The sequence below is a fragment of the Oxyura jamaicensis genome, chromosome 5 (genome assembly GCF_011077185.1).
Source record: "Oxyura jamaicensis isolate SHBP4307 breed ruddy duck chromosome 5, BPBGC_Ojam_1.0, whole genome shotgun sequence".
Classification (NCBI taxonomy): domain Eukaryota; kingdom Metazoa; phylum Chordata; class Aves; order Anseriformes; family Anatidae; genus Oxyura; species Oxyura jamaicensis.
Genome location: NC_048897.1, coordinates 37,243,105 through 37,262,160, shown reverse-complemented (window position 1 = coordinate 37,262,160; position 19,056 = coordinate 37,243,105). Strand labels below are relative to the sequence as shown.

The 19,056-nt window shown below is 43.8% G+C and overlaps 1 long non-coding RNA gene across 6 annotated transcripts; it reads left to right on the top strand.

Annotated features, from left to right (window-relative positions):
* Positions 1–1,089: 1,089 nt before the first annotated feature.
* LOC118168314 lies at positions 1,090–18,756 on the top strand. Of its 6 annotated transcripts, XR_004751490.1 has the most exons (7): positions 1,090–1,207; positions 9,925–10,059; positions 11,772–11,953; positions 12,259–12,386; positions 14,547–14,635; positions 16,123–17,537; positions 17,613–18,756. It is a non-coding gene; the product is annotated as an uncharacterized LOC118168314 (long non-coding RNA). The 6 variants fall into 6 exon arrangements; XR_004751485.1 differs by having other exon boundaries at positions 17,448–18,756; XR_004751489.1 differs by having other exon boundaries at positions 16,992–18,756.
* Positions 18,757–19,056: the final 300 nt, after the last annotated feature.

The window sequence follows — 19,056 nt, the reverse complement described above, 5'->3', positions numbered from 1 at the left end:
CTGAACCGGGAGGACCATGTGAGCCCCACACCCAGGTACAAGCTGCAGATACACCACCTCCTCCTCCCTCATAGAACTCTGTCCATGTAAAGAAAACCAGGCAAGTAGGAGGCCAGACAGGGTTGTGGGGAGTTTCTACCAGGTCCCTGAACTAATAATACAGGGACCAGATGGCAGGGCTCTCTGTGAATTACTCATGCCCACAACATAAAGGTTACTTAGGCACTGAAGTAGCTTTAGGAGCTAATGTTTGGAAACACATATTTTTGCTGCATTATTAGTGAGCTTCTCACACCATTACCGTACTTTGTTGAATGACACATGCCCTAAAATAACTTGGCAATAGCCCCCCATTTCTAAGGGAGGAGCTCTGGTCATCCCTCTAACCCTCTTTTTCCTTCCTTGAACCTTCTTACAGTTTAAATTATTTCTAAAAAAATAGAGGAATTATTTGCATGCAATATTATCCTGCGCTACTTATTCACATAATGGGCCTAGCTGTGGGTTCATGGAGAAGTTCATGTGTGAAGGAATGTTGGACTGGGCAATGCCCTGGGAACACTACCCAGACAGCTTGTTATACCTTATTTTTTTTATGTGGCTAAGATACTCAGGTTTGGAAAATAGCCACTGAGTGTGCAAAGTAGGTCACTTCGTTAATGCAGTGATGTGCACAAGCTGACTGCATTAAAAGGGATCTTCATACCTGGCAGGAAGTTATAGGCTGAATGCTTGAAGGCAGAAACCTAAGCAGAAGAATGGTCTCTCTGCCTACCTTTAGACTTTCTTATCAGCTTGCAGTTGAGCCTACACTTGCCCCACATCCCACTTGCCTTCATCATTTCTGCATGTTTGGTTGTTCATTGCAGGGTGTTTGGAAGCAGTTAAACCTGTGAAAGTATGAAAAATCTGGCCAGCATGCAGGTTCCCAGCCCTGAAAATGATACAGGTGTCAGCAGCACCCAGCAGGCTTGACCCAGCTGATCCACACCTTCCAAATGTGCCTTCAGAGGCAACTAGAAACACCTGCCCTGCTTGTGAGATGTTAAATGTGTAACGGTTCTCACTAAGGTAGTGCTCCAAGATCTTGGTAAAATGACTGTGGTTACCTCTGTTGTGAGGAACTAGGCAGGCTGGTGCTCTGATCCTGTTCATGATGCCACATGCAGCAGAAATCAGAGCTGACTCCTAGCAAAGAGGCCTAAAGGTACTGCCAAATAATGTCTTGGTTGTATCAGAGTATGAAATAGCCTGGATGTTCTCTAGACTCCTTGAACTGGGATAAAGCAGGAGATTTTATTTATTTATTGGGGTTTTCTGCATGCATCTAGTGCTGGGTTCTTCTGGGCAGGCTGGAACAGGTCACTGCTGTGTGTATGCGTCTGCTTGGGTGGCTTGTAAAGCCGTGCTAAGTGAAGGCACTATGTATTTAGCAATTCGGAAAAGCTGGATGAGATGGTGTAACCAAGGTTTTCCGCTGCAGTTGTGATGGGCTGCTTCTCTCCATGCCGAGTCTTGCATTTTGTGACTCTTTGAGGATAGCTGAGCTGTCCAGGAGATGGGGGCTAGCCTGCTGAAATACTGCATGCAGCAGCTGCCAAAGATGAGCAGTGTGGCTGCTATGGGCTGAGGTCCTCTGAGTCTCAGTCTGAATTTTCATGACTTTTATAACTAGGAGAGATGTAACCTATAGTGTTTCTGGGCAGTGCTGTGTGCAGACTTACCTTTGTAATCTTGAGTTCTAATGACACCATATACTTAAGGCTAATGTAGTAAGTGTGAGCAGTGAAGATCTTTCAGGTGATGCTTGCGTAATGATTCCATTTTAAAAAGAATGTATGGATTAGAAAGAACATATTAGTTCAAACACTTTGCAGTTATTTGGGACTTGGTATCATAATTTTTCTGGAATAACAAAGGCTGTCTTTAACACTGGCAAACCTTTCCTTCCCTTTCCCTTGTTTCTCAACTCTATTGAACCTCATCATGCTTTTAGTCTTCGCTAAGAAGCTAATCAAAAGCCAGGTAAAATAGGCTGAAAGATCTCTGCCAATTTCAGTGGTCTCTGGAGCAGGCTGTAATACTATTAATCTCTTAGAATAGGGAACCAACTTTAAAGACATCTATGCTGATAGAATAACTGTTTGCTCTGGGAAGTTACTCTGCATTTCTATCACTTAAACTCTTCTCTTTCCATTCATGGATGCATCACAAGGCAATGCTACTGTGCTTTGTAAAGAGCGTGTAACAGGCAGTGATTGTCTCCATGTGCCCTCTTATGAGGACTTTATTTTCTATTAAATTCTGAGCAGTTCTGGATAGGTAAAAGCCTTATGCTTCAGATTTACTTTCTTTAATACCACTTAAATTTTTCATCTGTGCGCAGTCGTTGTTCCTCTCCAGTCCTTCCTAGTCATCTACTGCCCTAAACTGCTCCTCAGCATTTTAGTCAATGGGAGCTTCATCAGTGCAAGCATGCTAGGAACTGGCCTGAGAGCGAGTGTGCTATGAGAGTTTCCTATTATTTCCTGAGAGAAGATAATAGCATCTATCAGAAAATGGAGGGAAGAAGGAACCAAGCATATACTGAGCAAAACAAGGAAAACAGATGAGTATGGGAGTAAGGAGGGAGGATTTGTTAAACTTGCATTCAACTCAGTGGAAAGAGAACAGGGCCAAGACATGCAACATGTCTGCAATTAGCATACAGTGCTTTGGGACAGTGATTGCCAGTCTGCTATTTCCCATTGTGTTTAATTTTTAATTCAAATTGTGCACTAAAAATAGGGAGCATTTTGGAGCTGAAAAAATGTGAGTGGCATAGGGAGGAAAAAAAAAATAAAATAAATTGCAGGAGGAAGGCTGCTGTAGTTGAAACAGCCCTGCTGGGATTTCTAGCTTTGTCTCAGTCAGTCACAGTTACAAAAGGCACGCTTGCCTTATCTGGGCCACTGTAGCTGAGAGACCCTGTGGTAGTCCCTCTGTAAAATAAATGATAAGCCTTAGCTAGTGGTGCTCAGTCTAACTCTGGCCCAATGCATATGAAAATTGGATAGTTGTATTTCTCTTTGAACAGTAGAAACATAGAGGTTGCTCAGCTGCGACCTCTTAAGTGCATGAGAACCTGAAAGTATAAGTAAATTGCCACAGGTATCATGGGCACGTTTGGAACATTCCTGCAGCACGTAAACATGCTTCTGCATGTTTATAAGTTGTTTTAACTGGAATCTGTTAACATTAATTTTTTAAAACATTTTTTTTACAGCAACATTTCTTTTGACTATGGACTATTTCTTTTTGACTTATAGTTAATATATAAAAAAATATCAGTGTTGCACACTAAAAATAGGAAGGAGGAACTTCTGTGACAGAATTTCTTCACCTTCATATGGTCATGCACAGGTGCTGCAGTACTGACTGCACTGTCCTGCTGCAAGGCCATGCTCCAGGTGGAGCACTGTGAGAGTGAAAAGTGGCTGGGGCAGGTCTTCTCCCACCCACCCACAGCCAGAACGTGGGCACTTTAGCCTCACTGCTTTCAAGATCAAAAACCCAGAGGCTTCAGGAATCTTCCTGTCCTGTTCCTACAAAAGTAATGTTTCTGTAGCTAGAGCCATTTTTTTTTTTTTGTGCATGTGAAGATATTTGTACAGCTATTTATTAGTAGCAGGAAGCTTTTATTTTGGGGAAAGTTTTTACAAAACGGCTGGAGCCTCTGGTTTTCAGTTAGTATTGCTGCAGCATGGCTTGCTTTTCCAGAATGAGAAAGTCAAGAGACTCTTACCTGGAGAAAAAATGTGAAAACTTATGCTTATGCATTAACCTCCTCTCCAGAGAAGACTGCAGAATATTTTGCCTGAAGTCCCAATTCAGCATCTTTTCTGAAGAGGTCCCTTAAAAAAACAGATATCTCCTTTAGGCTAAGCAAGAAAATTGGCTGGAAAAAAAGACAGAAAACAGACTCATCTCATTTTCAAGCAGATGTGCTTCACAAGTCTCAGAAGTCCTCCAGCATGAGTGTATGAATGTGGTCTAAGGAAATTACTGCTTTCAGCAGCCATGTGAGGTGATGCTGCCACCTCTGACTTGGATCATGCAGCGTGTTGAGACCAGCACCTTTGGCTTTGCGTAGAAGAGGAAATTCTGGGTGACAGACACAAACCAGGAAACTTCCAAAAATCAGTTTTTTCTTCAGGTCCAAGATACACAACATTTTGAGAGTATATCACATGTGCCATCTCAGATCTCCACCTAAACTTGTGTGGACCTTTGTTTGAAGGATGGAACACTTTTGCCTACATCACGTTAAATTTTATGCTCTATCTTGACTTTTACAGAGCTTCACCCTTCTTTCCAGAGGATGGGAACTGAAAAGCTTCTTCTAAGGTTTTTCAATTATGTCCAACTGGAAGGATTGTAATACCCTAATGAACCAGCTTCTCCCTTAGAAAACACTAGTTCATTCAGCTTCAGCACAGGGTATCTTAGAAAAATGTTCCACATGTTTCATTTTTCTGCCACTTCTAAATCTACTGATCAATTTTGGTTCAGAGTAACCAAGGAAAACAAAAGGGATTTAGGTGCTTAAGTCGGGGCTGGACTGTAGCTTTCTGATTTGTGATGACATTGATAGAAACTGAATACCAGAGACTTCCAAATATACCACCTGATGTCTGCTTTCAGATCCTGCTTAGCTTCTTAAAATCTACCCCCCTAAATGTTAAGACTAAGTGGAGTACTTGAAAGCCCTCCATTGCACTGTCAGTCAAAGAATTGGCTTCCTTCTCCCAGAGGGCTTAGGAAAGCCTTTTCTTTCTTTTTTTTTATTTTTTTCCCTAATGTGCTTTGGAGCTGACAGTTATTTTGGAGTTACAACCAACTGTAAGCATCCAGCATTGAATGAGGGTTTGCTCTTTCTACAAGAAAGGGATTTCTGCTAAGAGGTGAGCCAAGGGAGGCTCCAGCAGGCAGTGAATTGTGTCCAGCCCTGGTGTGACAGACTGCTGGTGTCTGAGCCACAGCTTGTGTTACAAACCTTTGTGATTATATGTGGCTAGGAAGGAGTACTGCAGATAAGTACCCTTATCGTTCTCTGAAATTCCAATGTCTTTATAGAAGAATTGGTTCCAAACATGAGTGTCTCTTGTCTTCTGTCACTGATGGGGAAGAGATACCAGGGACAACTGAAAGCAAATTGCTGGTGTATTATGTGTGGCTGGAATTGAGCAGTCAGCTGCAAGCTGAGCTCCAAAGCTCTTCCAATTGCAACCCAGCTCCCCAGAAGCTGCTCTGTGGAGGTGTGTGTTTGGACCAATACAGCATGTTGTCACTGCAGAAGAGCATGGCAGGGCTAGGTGTGCTGCATCTGCTCTTCTTGGCATCCCAGCAGCATGATTTCTCCTGCAGGAGAGTGCGTTGGAAAGCTTAAATAAACCTGTTGAGGAGCATGGCACAGTCATGTCACAGTCAAGGAGCAGTGGGGACACAGCCCACATGACTGAGGGGAAGTGGAAGGAAGACTCTTGCATCTTTCACTGCAATAATTCCCCCATCAAGTTTTAAGTTTAATGTGAGCAGTGGGGGGAAAAAATAGCTTGCTTGTAGGATCACCTGAAGCAACTGCTTCTCAAAGAGCAAGGAATAATTTTGTGATATCCTCATGACACTGGGATAGCAATCCTTTAACACTTACAGAGTGTTTTTTATCTTCAAAGCTTCATGAACATTAGCTATTTAATCCTCACAGAGCCTGAGGGAGTTATGTATGTATTGTTATAAGCCATGGGCCAACAAAGGACTTCAGTTGTCACCTTGCCTCCTGCTGTGGCTACTGCTGGCATCAGCCAGGGCAGAGATTAAGGTCTTCTAAAACTAAAAAAGCAATCTCCTTTCATCCCCCAGGAAGCAGTGGTTTGGTGAGGCTCTCTGCAGTGGTGCAGGACCTGGGATGCAAAATCAAGCTGGGCTGCTTCTGTCCAACCTGGTGCAATGCCACCAGCTGCAGCCAGTGTCTTTTAGCCTGGGGAGCTGGGGCACCAAGCCTCCAGTGGGGTTGTACAGTCGAATTCCCAGAGACCCAGCTCCTGCACTGCTGGAGGCAGGCTACAGCACGGATGTTTCACCTGCATGTCTCAGTGAAATGCAGAAGCAGATCCATGGCAATGACACAAACTGAGCAGTGCTGTGGTAGCTCTACAGGAGCTGCATCCCCCTCCTGCCTCTTCATCTTCCAGAGCCATATTACTGGGGTGAAGCAGCAGCCTCACGCATCTTGCTGCTCTGATAGAACGAAAATATTCTCCTCCTTAGCATAGATAAGGGCCATCTGTGCATGGCTGAAGTGAGATAACATTTAGGAACCTCCCAGGATATTAAGGCTGCACTTTCTTTGGTGTCTCATGCTGTTCAGGCTCATGATAGTACTCCCTTTGAACTCGCTGTGGTTTGTAGTTCTCCCCACTTGCGTAACATGAAGCCAAATGCAATGGTTCATCTGAATAATGTGGCTCAGGGAGAGCCTGTATGGCAGTACACGTCCTGATGCAAGCCAGCTGATGCTTGGACATCACAGGCCTCTGCATGGGGTACCTAGAGGTTTGACATGCATTTTGTTAAATCCTTCAGTCAATAAAACCTGTGCTGCTTGCTTCTAGAGGGCAAATTCCATATGGAGATCTGTTTTCTCTGTGGGTGATAAATCCAAATAAGGCACAGTGCTTTCTGGACTTGTTACTCAGACTGAGACAGCACTGGAAACGTGGGGGCCTGCATGGGAGTTGTTCCAGGAGATGTGGCTTTTGAAGCAGAGCTAGAGGTGGCTGCAAGGCATTGTTTTTCTGCACCACTGAAAGTCAGACTATGCATCCTAAAGGCTGTTTGTTTTAGCCTGATGTTAGACCTTCTCTAATGGTGGTTCCACTGTTGCCTCAGTGAATCTTCTCTAGTGTGTCTCTATCCCGTTTATGGTTTTCCTAATATCTGACCTAAATCTCTCAAATTGTCACTGTTGCAATTACATCCTCATCTGTTACTTCTCCGCAATTACTTCCTGCCCAATCCATCACAGACATGGAAATTACTTTTTTTTTTTTTCCTCTTTGCAGCAGCCTGGTTCTACTTAAAGGATGGTGTTGCACCCTCACTCAGACTTCCCTCTAGTTTAAACAGCCCCCGTTTGCTCAGCTGCCATTTCTGGATGGCTGATCTCTTGTTCCTCCCATCTGCTATGTCCTGGGTTGTTCCGTGTCTACCTCAGGACATACTGGAGATGTGACCTCACCATTGCTGAGCCAGCAAGCACAATTAGCTCATCTTTTTAAGATTACCCTCTGGGAGGTCTCTGCTTTTTGGGTGTGTCGGTACTTACTGGGGGCCTGGGATGGGCACAGACCCATGAGTCAAGGGGGGGAATCAGCATTTCCCGGTCTGCAGCAGGACCCAGAAAGCGTTTCAATGGTACATTTACCATCCTGGTACGTTTGCCATCCTAGTCTGTGTTCTTACCTCTTTCGTTATATCAACTGCAGTAGTAAAGAAGACTTACCTCTGTTAAGAAATCACATCTCACTCATCTGTCTTCCTAATTTAGTAATGCTCCAATGCAGCAGCACTAGAGATAACACAGCTGTATCAGAAAACTCATTCCAAAATTAATATACTGAGGACTCCACCAAGTGAAACAAATGCTGTAATGGGTGAGTCATGATAAACTGTACAAGAAGGGGAGTTCGGGATATTTAAGAGAGACCAAAGGTCACATGCAAGTCAGTAGGAGATGGAATTATGTTATAAGACTTTAATTTTTGCTCCTTCAGAAAGTAAGTAATGCAATTCTAACTGAAATACAAGTAGTCCTTTGCAGAGAGATATGACAAACTGATTAGCGAGACACAATATGCAGAAGTACGTCATTTGTTGCCAATACCCTGAGCCTAGCCAAAAGGGGTTACACTGATGAGTGGTTGGAATTCGACCAATCTTGATTTCCAAGTAAAAGTAAAGGTATGTTTTGACAAAGAAAATGTGGGGTGGATGGAGGGACATCACTGTAAGGGAGAGAGCAGGCTGTTTAATTAAAAGGAAAATGATGGCTGGTGACCAGAAAACATGGTATTTGGGGGAAAAGTAGAGGGAATCTTGATGAGAGGGGAGTAACCTCAAAGTCTGAGGTGTTTATCGTGCTTCCCCAGTGCTTTCCAAAGAGACTCTGAAGAACACTTCCTTATATCATTTGTTGCTGTGTTGCAGGAAATGAATGTATTCTTAACAGTGTAAGACCTTATGAAGGGAAGGTGATTTCATTTTAAACAAATCTATTGCCAGTCCCTCATGCTCAGTCTCTGATTGCTCATGTATACGTGCACAAACATTTCTCCTGTGTTTACCTCTGCTCAGGATCTTTCTTGTTTCTGCATCTGGGGAGGCAGGGACAAGAGATGCTGACAGCTGAGCCCTCACTGTGGCTCTTGGCAGTGACAAACTCCTTTTGGATGGTCCAATATTCTTCAGGAATCAAACAATTACTGTGATATAATGCTTTGGCCCCAAATCTTGCTCAGTCCTCGTTCCAATAATATAAAGCGAAGTTGCTCCCCTTTGTCTTTGGATAAAAACGGGGAAACACTTTCCTGTTGGGGCAAGAGGAGGAGGATGGCAAAAAGAGCTGTGGTATATCCTTGCTCCCATCTTCCTGTTACGGAAGTACAAGAACTCTGCTGGTGAATCATCTCTGGTGAGGCATTACTGGGAAGTAGCCAGCTGGTCTTCATGTGAACACACTCCACAGCACTTACAGCTTGACTTACTGCAGGTTGCATCCTTGGTAATCAATGTGGGATATTCTTTAAAACCTTGCTTTCTGGTTTCCTAGGGTGCTGAGACACAGACATCCCTGTACATATGTCAGCCGGGTTAATCTTAATGTCACAAATGTCTACAGACTTGGTGCCCTGCAGTCAGGATCTTGAAGCTTGACAGATGTTTCTTCAGACTCACAGAAGCCCCTAACCCAGCAGAGGCTGCTGGATGGAGAGGGCGGCCTGATCTGCCCCAAACACACCTCTCCTCCCAGAGAAGAGGACATCCGTGCTCCCATAGTGCTCACTGTCAGTCCCTTAGCCAGATAAGGCTGGATAAGAAAGGCATATGTTTGTTTTATACAGGCAAGACAAGGGCCAAAAATGTAGGTTGGCAACAATGAAAGCTGTTACTAAAGAAAAGAGCTGTAAGAGGAAAAATGCCAGTCTGAATTATCAGTTAAGATCTTCCCAATCTGTTTCATCGTTCGCCAGCCTGTGAGACTGGCCTCATCTCCGCCCTGCTTGGCCAGAGGATGAGGGCATCCTGGGGCGTTCATAAGGCTGCTCTCCCAGGGAGGGAGGTGAAGAGCTCACCCTCACTGCTCTCCCCACAAGCAGTGTAACTTCGCATATTTTTTCCTGACTGCCTGGCATCTTATGTAAAAGATAGGGTGGTAAAACTTTATAAATTGCAACCCTTTATAAAACTTCATGAAGTGCAACCGACTTTATAAAGGGGGCGGGGGGGGGGGATGTTTTACAATCACTTCATTAGAGTTGCACTATCCTTCATGCGCTGAGCTTTTCTTAAAGATCAGAAATGATGTGGCTGTTAGAATAAGCATCCATCTCGGAATACCTGCACAGTTAATTTAAGGGACACTGTTAGCCAGGTCCCATCAGGGGGAAAAGGATAATACACTATTAAAGTTGCAATTACTGTATTAGGTTCATAATGTAAATCCATATACCAGCTGTTGGAACGCAGCAGAAGAGGAGGGGGAAGTCTGGCAAATAATTTTTGTGGACTTTTATATAGCTACTTGTAACAGTGAAATTAAATGGATACATGTGTATGCGTGTACAGCTAGATTTATAGGCGCTCTTTAAAATGTGAGTATTTCAGGTCCTGCTGAAGTAGCAGAAAACAAGCTGGGATTGTTTCACCTGCATAGCTGGCCTTTGGCATTCATGTAGCCACATACTCTGCAGTACCAGAGGGACCCACCTATGCCTCCAGCGCAGCCACATCTTGGGGCAGGTACGGAAATTCAGGGGGCTGACCTTTGGAGTGCTGTGAAGCAGGAAGGAAGCTAAAACTGCAAAAAGCATTTCCTTTGGCAAGTGCTACCCCCTTCACTGCACCAGGACCCCTCAGTGAACCAGAGTCTTCAGGGCACCAGTGCTAGCTATAGTACAAAGCCCTGCTTAAAATCTGTGACTTTTTTTTTGCCATGTATTTTCTCTCCCTTAGATATTCTTGGCTAGATCTCCAGCCAGGGCCAACCTACTACTGTAGCTCTGCTTGTTTCAGCAGAGCTTTGCTGATTTGGAACTGAGGGTGTAACTCTCATTCAACAGAAATGAAGTGCCTTGTTCATCCACTGGTGTGTTGTTCAAGCTGGAGGACAATGTATACGTGGAATTGTGTGTAGTAAGATTTCCTCTTTGTGTGTCCCAACACCAGAATGGTGCGGAGACCCCCAGGTGATGCCCTGAGCACAGTTCAGGAGTACATATGATCACTTTCTAGAAGTATTCATCTTGCAGTTGAGTACCTTGTGATTTTTATCTGTCATCTTCAACTTTCCATCTTACTGCAACAATTCTCTTAGTAGCCTTTTGCTTTTTTTTATATAAAAACAGCCTGTGTCAGTTTTTCAGTTATTGGGGTCTTTCTGCATGATACTCCTACCCTTTGCTGCTCTAGTAATACTTCCTCAGTCTGTGACATAAGAATTTTCTTAAATATTTAATATCATATTAATGCAACTTCCTTTTTGCAAATACCTCTGATGAAATCGTTGTATGAGAGCAGTTCATGGACAGTATTTGTGGTTCCTCCTTGTGTAGGAAACTCTGTTGGCATGGTCCCTCCTTTCCAGTAAAGCCTCTGTCCTGTTGTACTGGCCTGATCACTGCCACGTGTTTGTGCTGTGAATTGCACATGCTGACTTAAGCAGTAATTTCCCAATTGACATGATTGTAAATGCTTTACCAAAGTCCAGATAGTTATAATTTTTTTTTTTTTTTCCAGAAAGGTGCGTTAGCTCAGGCATAAATAGCAGATAACCTTTGGTTAGCTCAGACTATGTTTTTCCCCATTTACTTCCATGTTTTTGATGTGTGTCTGTGTGTATACACACACATATATGTGTATATATATATATTCAAAAATTGTCCTAACAAATTGCAGAGAACTGGGCTCAGGTGACAGGACATAGAGTTGTCCGGATCACTTTTTGTTTCCCCTGTGCTGTTCTCTGGGGAGCTGGTGCCCCCTGACAGCATTTCTGTGTCATGGTCACTCAGAACTGGGAGGAAGCTCACCCCATCCTGTTCCTTCCGTCCCCATCTGAACACACCACCTTGCATTTCCACTCCCTTCTTTCTCTCCTATTATCCATCATGATATATATACGCTTTCCTCCATTAAATTCAGTGTCACTGTCATTATAGAAAACCGAAGTGCTCATTTAGATTTGGAGCCATACTTGAATTATCTCTGATCTTTACATCATTCCCATTTCAGAGCGGTTCCATTTTTTCCTTGTTCTCCTTTTATTTATATAGCTGAGGAGCCATTTGTTATTTTAATTTCCTTTGCAATGCTTCACTTTTAGCAGTATCCACTGTATTTCTGTGCTCTCTGACCTCCAAGTCAGCTTTCATTGCTGATCTGTCTCTTTCTCCATGTCTTCTAAGTGCTTTGATTACTTGGACTTAGTGATTAACTTTGCTTTGTTTTAAAAGAGATGTGGGGTCTTGTGGCAAGAGGTGCATCCTACACGTTGGGGTGTGTGACCGGGTGTGGACCTGAAGCTGGCCTGGTCCCTCCATCGCTGTGGAACTGGGAGCAGGCTCCTTCTTGCTGCTTGGAGGAGTGACAGAGGGAACTCAGAGCTCAGCACCGCCTCAGAGATTGTTGCCAAGAGGTATGTAGGACAATCTGTATTTCAGGACTGCACTGGCAACCTGTGATGTCTGATCTCCCTATGAGTAATAGCCATTTTGAAGGGATTATTCATCATGTTAGATCTGAAGCATTTCACTAAAATTGTTGTTTTTCCCCCCTCCCAGCTTACTTGAAGGTTTCTTTGATCTGAATGTCAAGCCCTTTCTAAATTGAAGTCCTTGAATTATTTGGTCAACTTATTTTCACTAGCTTTTTCCTGGTAGTTCAATAAATAGTAACAGATCTATTTTTGTTTATTCTTTGATTTAATTTTAACTGAGCCAGCCCATGCCTGCTCACTGCAGGATTCTTGTCTATGATTAGCTCTTGCATGATGTATTCCCAGCTCACCGAAACCAGGTCTTAACTGCAGCTCTACATATTGACTGTGGTGAAGAAATCTGACTTTCCCAGTGAGTATCTAGACCATAATATTGCTGGCAGTGTTTGTTCTGCAATCTAGGCATTGGACGTGAGATTTCTGTGAGAGCATTAGGGAGAACTATAGCCTTTCCTGATGCTGTTCCCTAGGCTGTTGGAGATACAGTAGAACCAACTTTTATTGTCCTTCTGCAGAATTGTTCCAGCTTGAACAAACCATCTTCTGCCCATGCTGTCTTGTCTTTTTCTTTATGACCTACCACCTCATGGCGCTACAACATCGGTTTGCCAAGATGATCTCTATTTCCATCTTTCTTGAACAGCATGTACCTTTCAAGGATTTGCAGAACAAGGAAATAGATTAGTTCTTATGACCACGTTTTCCTTATGACTTTCACATCCTTTATTCTGCCCTGGTAAAGTATAAGTAGCCCTTTCTCTAACTTTTCTTAACCTTACCTTCTGCCTTAGCCTGACAGAGAATAGAGACAAATGCTTCCACATGATTATTTAACGTGCAGGTGAAATTTCAGTCATGCCCTTCTTTTTTGTGCTGAATTTTACTGTGACATCCAACAATAATAACAATACTATTTCTCTTTTTTAAAGGCTTGCTTTCTAGAGGCACGCACACACACAAAAAAGGCAGCAATATCTTCCCTTGGAAACCTGTTTGCCTTGCCTGAAGAACAGGTATTTTGGGGTCTTTGTTGGGAATATCTGAGCTGTACAAACACTGTGCTAACGTTCACAGCCCCTCTGGAGGAAGTCAGTGCTCTTAGCACGTTCGTCACATATCATCCCTGTCAGAGGCGTGCCAGAAACATCAGCCTCCTTGATTTTTTTCCCCTTCCTTTATTGTGTATTCCACTATCCATCTGTTATGAATCACTCATAAACCTAGCCTAATCATGACAAATATGTGAAGAACTAATTTGCAGTTCACAAGATGAACTGAATTGGGTTGAATAATGAAGGCACTGATGCCAGACTTGATTTGATTTGTATATGTTTAGACACATTTTGAAGTCAACAGGGAAGTATATGCAACTTGCAGAGCTCAAGTGTTTCCTGGTTATTATCTTCCTTTTCTAATAATCAAATTCATTTGCAAGTAACCACAACCAAGCAACCCAATAACAAAAGATTTATACCATGTTGGCAGTTAAAATGGTCATTTGATTTCTAATGGAAGTCTGTTGTAAGGTGGATCCTCAACAGTGCTTCTCATCTTCAGATCTGCCTATTTATGCAATTGTTTTGATTTACAGTGTCACGGAGAAGAATCTGTTACAGTTTCTGCAAGTAAGCTAGATGCTACATTAGATAACCAAGTTTCCTAGAGCTATTAGCCACGTATAGCCCAGATAAATTGTTTTCCTTGTGTTAGGAAGTCAAAGTAAACCTGTTAAAACAATGACATTATATCAATATCTTAAATTTCCTATTAAGCTCCATTTTCCTGCAGCTGAGGGGAGGGAGTCAAACAGCTAAAGGAAGCAACGTTTTTAACGTCTTAATTCAAGTGGGTACATGGCCGTATTGTGAAAATATGAAGCTCGTGTGCTGTAAAGAAAGTAATGTTTTTACTGAATTGAGAACTTGATGTCAATAGTGCTTTTCAGTTGTGGAAGCCTGTTGTTTATTGCAGCAGCAGGTTTTGTGTGAGTTCCTTCCTGATTTACTATGATTCACATTGATAGACTTCTAGTCTGTGACACCGCCATCACAAATGATAATTTATAACAGCTTTAGCTCTGCTCTTTCAGCACTGGTTTTCAAGGACTAGAGCCAAGAGCTATTCACCAGAAGTAAATCTGGGAGGAAGTTTGCTTACTATGAATATTAATTAATGTTTATATACTACTGTTTATTTTGTTATGCAGTGATTTAATTCAGAGTATTCAAAATAATGTTGTATGGGTGAAGAGATTCAGTGGCCATGTGCTCAATTCATTTCAGAGATAAACCTGCTTCCATTCATTTTCTTTTATGATATAACCTGAGAACAAGCTTTAGTCAATGCAGCAGAAAGGAGAGTGCGTAAGCTGGTGACAAGTGGTGCTTCTCTGTTCTCTGTAATTATGCAATAAAGAGAAGATGTTCAGATTCACCTCCAAGCCCTTCCCCTGCATTGCTCTTCCTATGTGCTCGAGTTAACCTCTTCACTTTGCTACATTCTTTTTATTCAGGCTAATCGTTTCCTTGCGGAGGCACTAGTGGAAGTGATTGAGATGAAGGGGTGTAGCATCATCTTGATGCTGAAGAGCGTTCATGGAAGGTGAGTGCATGACTTCTCAGTAGAATGAGAGAAGAATACACGGCTTAAAAAAAAAAACTGTGAGGAAAAACAGGAATGACCAGGTCATTGCTGGCATGCTTGAATTTTTCATGGTGTAGTATATAAAAGTATTGTCATTTTGTATTTTGTAATGAGAAGTCTGCAATTTTGCTCATGATTTTTGCCAAAGTTAATTTTATTAGGCTATATGCTCAAAAGGTGCCTCTCATCTCAAATCCATGAAATGAGTAACAACCCCACAAGAAGGCCCAGTAAGTCTCACTCTGGCATCAGTTCTTCCCTCGCTTAGGGTATAACCCCAAAGCCCCAAACTGCTCGCTGAAGGGGGCTGAGTATTAGAGCCAGTCAGCAGAGTCTGCTGGGTCCAAGCCCTCTTTGTAAGAGGGTGAGATGGCCATGGTCCCCGGTCCCTGGGATGCCTCCTTCCCCCGGCCTGCCTGCAGAGCACAGCCCCAACTCAGCCATCCCTCTGGCTTCCCAAAGGGCTGGTGCTGGTGGCTGTCTTCGCTCTGTGGGCACACCAGCCTAGCGAGACCTTTCGGTACAACTTGCATGTGTGCTATATGTCAGGCAAGCCTTAAATAGTTTGCACCTACTTCAGTAAGTAGCTCAAAAGCGTAGCATACCACAGCAATGAAGAAAAACCCTTATTCCCTTAAATTAGATGTTAGACATGATGTGAGCTGCATTCCTCCGTCGTCTACAACCAGATTTCCTCAGTGAAGTCAATAGGACCTGGGCCTTTAGGGTTAAGAAAATAATTTGACCCATTTAAGTGGCACAGAACAGATGCGGGTGGATTGCACAGACTAAGGAGCAAGCAGAGTGTTGCACATTGTATTTACTATCATGTTTGTTGGGGGAGCTAAATTATTCTTACTAATTCTGCTAGCAATGTAATACACTGTCTCAGTAATGGAAAGCATATGAAAGCAAGCAGATGGTGAGAGCAGAAAAAATCCGAGCGTATCCTGATAATGTAGTAAGCAAGTTCATTTTTTTGGCATTAGGCTTTCATAACCGAGGCATGTTGATAACAAGTACAGACACATTTTTAGAGCGCAGTTCATCAAAAATTATAGCCAGTTTCATTGCAGGGCAATGGAAGATTACTTTCTGAGACTTCTATATAGATAAAAACTAGATGTGAATGTTGTTGAATTAGACCCATCATTTATTACTGCTAGCAGATGAGTGACACAACAGATACTGGTCAGAGAGATTCCGTCACGGCTCCTGCAATTGCTCATATCATTACAAACAGAGTCTTTCACCCATTATTTTGCAAATATGTAGCCACCCTGCATTCCAGGGAAACCACAGATACTTCGATACAGGGTGTTATCACGGTGGGCAGTATTGGAAATTCAAAATATTTTACTTTGTTTTACAAGTATTCGGTCTCTGGTTTGGAGTTTTGTAGTTCAAGGTTGTTACTCCTTGGACACCTGTGTGTGTATCTGCAGCATGTGAGGATCCCAGCCTGACTGGCAGCCCCTCATTTCTCCCCGCATCGCTCCCCTGTGGAAGGCAGAGCATGGCCCCAGCAGGAGACACCCCGACTTGCTTAGCGTGTCAGAGAAAACGGAGCCAACCTTGACTCACTGCCTGAGCAAAGGGCCCTGAAACGCAGCTTCTGAGGAGGATGTGAACCAGCCAGATTACCACCAAATCACATTTGTTAAGTCCCTCAGGCCAGAAACGAAGCCAGATTTACCATTTACACAATCTATCATTTTACGATCCTTCAGAAAAGGGGCACATACACTTCTGTTATAACTTTGTTTTGAAGCAAGGCAGTTGCACCTTTGTGTGACTTCAGATAGCTTCAGCCATTCATCGTGAGATGTGGTGGCAAGCAAGGCCCTTCCTTCAGCTTCCAGGAGTTTGTTTCAGATGGAGTAAAGGAGGAGGAGCTGTGAAACGCACTGCTGCAGTGAAGAGAGCAAATGCCAGGGTGTAATCCAGGGAATAAACAGATCTGAGCAGGCTGGTCTCTTCTGCAGGAAAGAGGGGTGAGGAGAGACAGCCCCATTTCTCATTAAAGCATGTAATTGGTTACAATGCTCTTTTTTCATCATGCAGTAACACAGCATACTAAGTGATGCAAGTTTCTTTTTTTCAAATATTTCATATGCATCTGGTTCATTCCTGACTTCAAGAAACAAAGGCAAAAGAGCCTTTCTGATTGCTTGATCCCTCTGAGGACCCCGCTCTTGCTGCTTCCTGAGGAAAGTTGTCTCCCTTTATCTTTTTTTAGTAATGTCTTGCTGATTTAACCTCCCAGGAGATAGTGGTTTTTTTTTTTTTTTTTTTTCTTCCCTATTACTTTTAGTGTCTCTGGCAAGTGGTAGGTGGTAGCATTCAGGAGATTGCTTTGATGGCCCTGTGTCCTCTTTGTTTCATTTCCCAGGCAGTACTTGGAGGAGGGAGGAAAAAGGATTGATGTCATATCTTGTCTCCCAGCCTCTTCCTGCTCCCTGGGCTGTGCCACCAGCCTCACTGGTGCCACCTCCCCTTGCAGGGGCAGGTCACCCAGGGCCACCTCCGCTGCCAGGGCAAAGCCTGAGCCTTTCTCCTGACAGGGCCTTGGGCACTGCCCCCCTGCAATCCACAAATCTCTCCCACAGTGACACAAGACCTTGTTCCCAAATTGTTTAGGCTAAGGCCAGCGAGCCTGTTTTCAAAGCAAAGTGCTGCTCTGCCTGTGCAAATCTCTTAATTTTTGACTTGGTAATTCCCCCAGCAAGGAGGTTTAAATGCAGCATCTGTATGCAACTGTTCTTTTCAGTGTTTTTCCTGTAATGTGCCATAACATGTTGTGTCTTTGCACACCTCTGAACAATGCTATGAAAACATTAGAGGATTTTTCTAACAACTGGTGAGTTGGCCGCTCTTCATAGCCAGCACAAACCCTCCTGACTGATAAGCCTGGCTGCCCTATCTTTACTTCTAGGGTCAGAGGAAAAATAAAAGGAAGGTGGGTGCTGCATCTGAATATTTTCAACAGCTAATTCTATTGGCAACCAGTGGCACAACAGATGCTTTATGAAGAGGTGAAGCATCTCAGAGGCATCTCAGGTGTGTTGGTGGAGATGTAATGGTGTGTGGAAGAGGGAGTTTGGGCAAGAAGGATGGAAACTGAGCTCTTTGCTCCTCTGCATCTCTGGGCACTGTGACGTGATTTGCTCAGTGTCCTGCCTGCCAAGCAATGCCAGCGTATCCATAGCGATGCTGAGAGGCTTAATTCACAGTGAGCGAATTGTGGCCACAGCAGCGCTGCATGCCTCTTGTACCTGTGCATAGCTCAGTGCAGGAGCAGTATTGTCCCATGATGCCCTGTCCTCGACAGGGGAGAGCAGGGAGGTACCCTGTGGCCAAAGGCACAGCTGCAGCAGCACCTGGGGAAGTGTTGGGAGTGCTGCTGGCTCTTGCTGAGGTGTGCTCGGGCAGGCCAGGGTGCTCTCTCCATGTCTGACCACCTGCGTGCTCCTGAAGCATCCCCACTGGAAATGACACAGCCATGTGGCTCAGAAAAACCTTTCTGAAGAGTAAGCTTTTAGCCTGGGTCTCCCACACCTGAGGCTCGTAACCTCACTGCTGGTTCATTTTCCTGTAGGGACAGAATATGTTACAGAGCCAGAATTTCATGGGTAAATATGTCCCAGCAACTGCTAGATCCACAGGCTGCAACCTCCCACCCCCCTCCAACATCTGTATTTTCATCTCTGGGGAATAGCAATGTGGTGAAGAATTCCTTTTGTTTCAAATATTTTATCATAGTGTTATCTTGCCTAGTCTAAATAATGGTCCCACTTGCTCTTGAGAGTTGTACTCTGCAGGGGAAAGTTCTGACAAATTTTGTTGTTCCCAGAGCACCCCCCCCAGCACAGGGACACAGGTACCTGTAACATGGAGTAGCTGTGTGGCTCTTGATAGCATCAATCTGGATGCATATTAACTGAAAAGAAGAGGAAAAGTTGTCTCTCCATGTCCCAAGCTGAGCCACCACAGAGAAAGATCCAGGCTGTGATGCTCCTGCCCTGGCCATGCCACTTCTTGCAGCAGGAAGCCGTTCACATCCCAGGCTCCGTTTCAGTCCCAGCCATGTGTAAGAGCCCAGGTGTTACTGGAAGAACTCCCCATGCCTGATGTGGCACGTGCAGAACATGTCACTCACCTTGTTGCCTTAAAAGCAATAAATGTCTTTTTATCTTGATGGTCACTTAGTAATGGAAACCAGTGGCCACATCAGTTATCGAGAAGAAGCTAAACGACAACTTGCTCTGTGCCCTGTACAAATCAGCCAGATCTCTTCAGAGCCCGTGTCGGTTCCAGGTGGCTGGGCACAGCTGGTGTGGTCAGAGGGGGCGGCACGCAGTGGTTTGTCATCCTGGCAC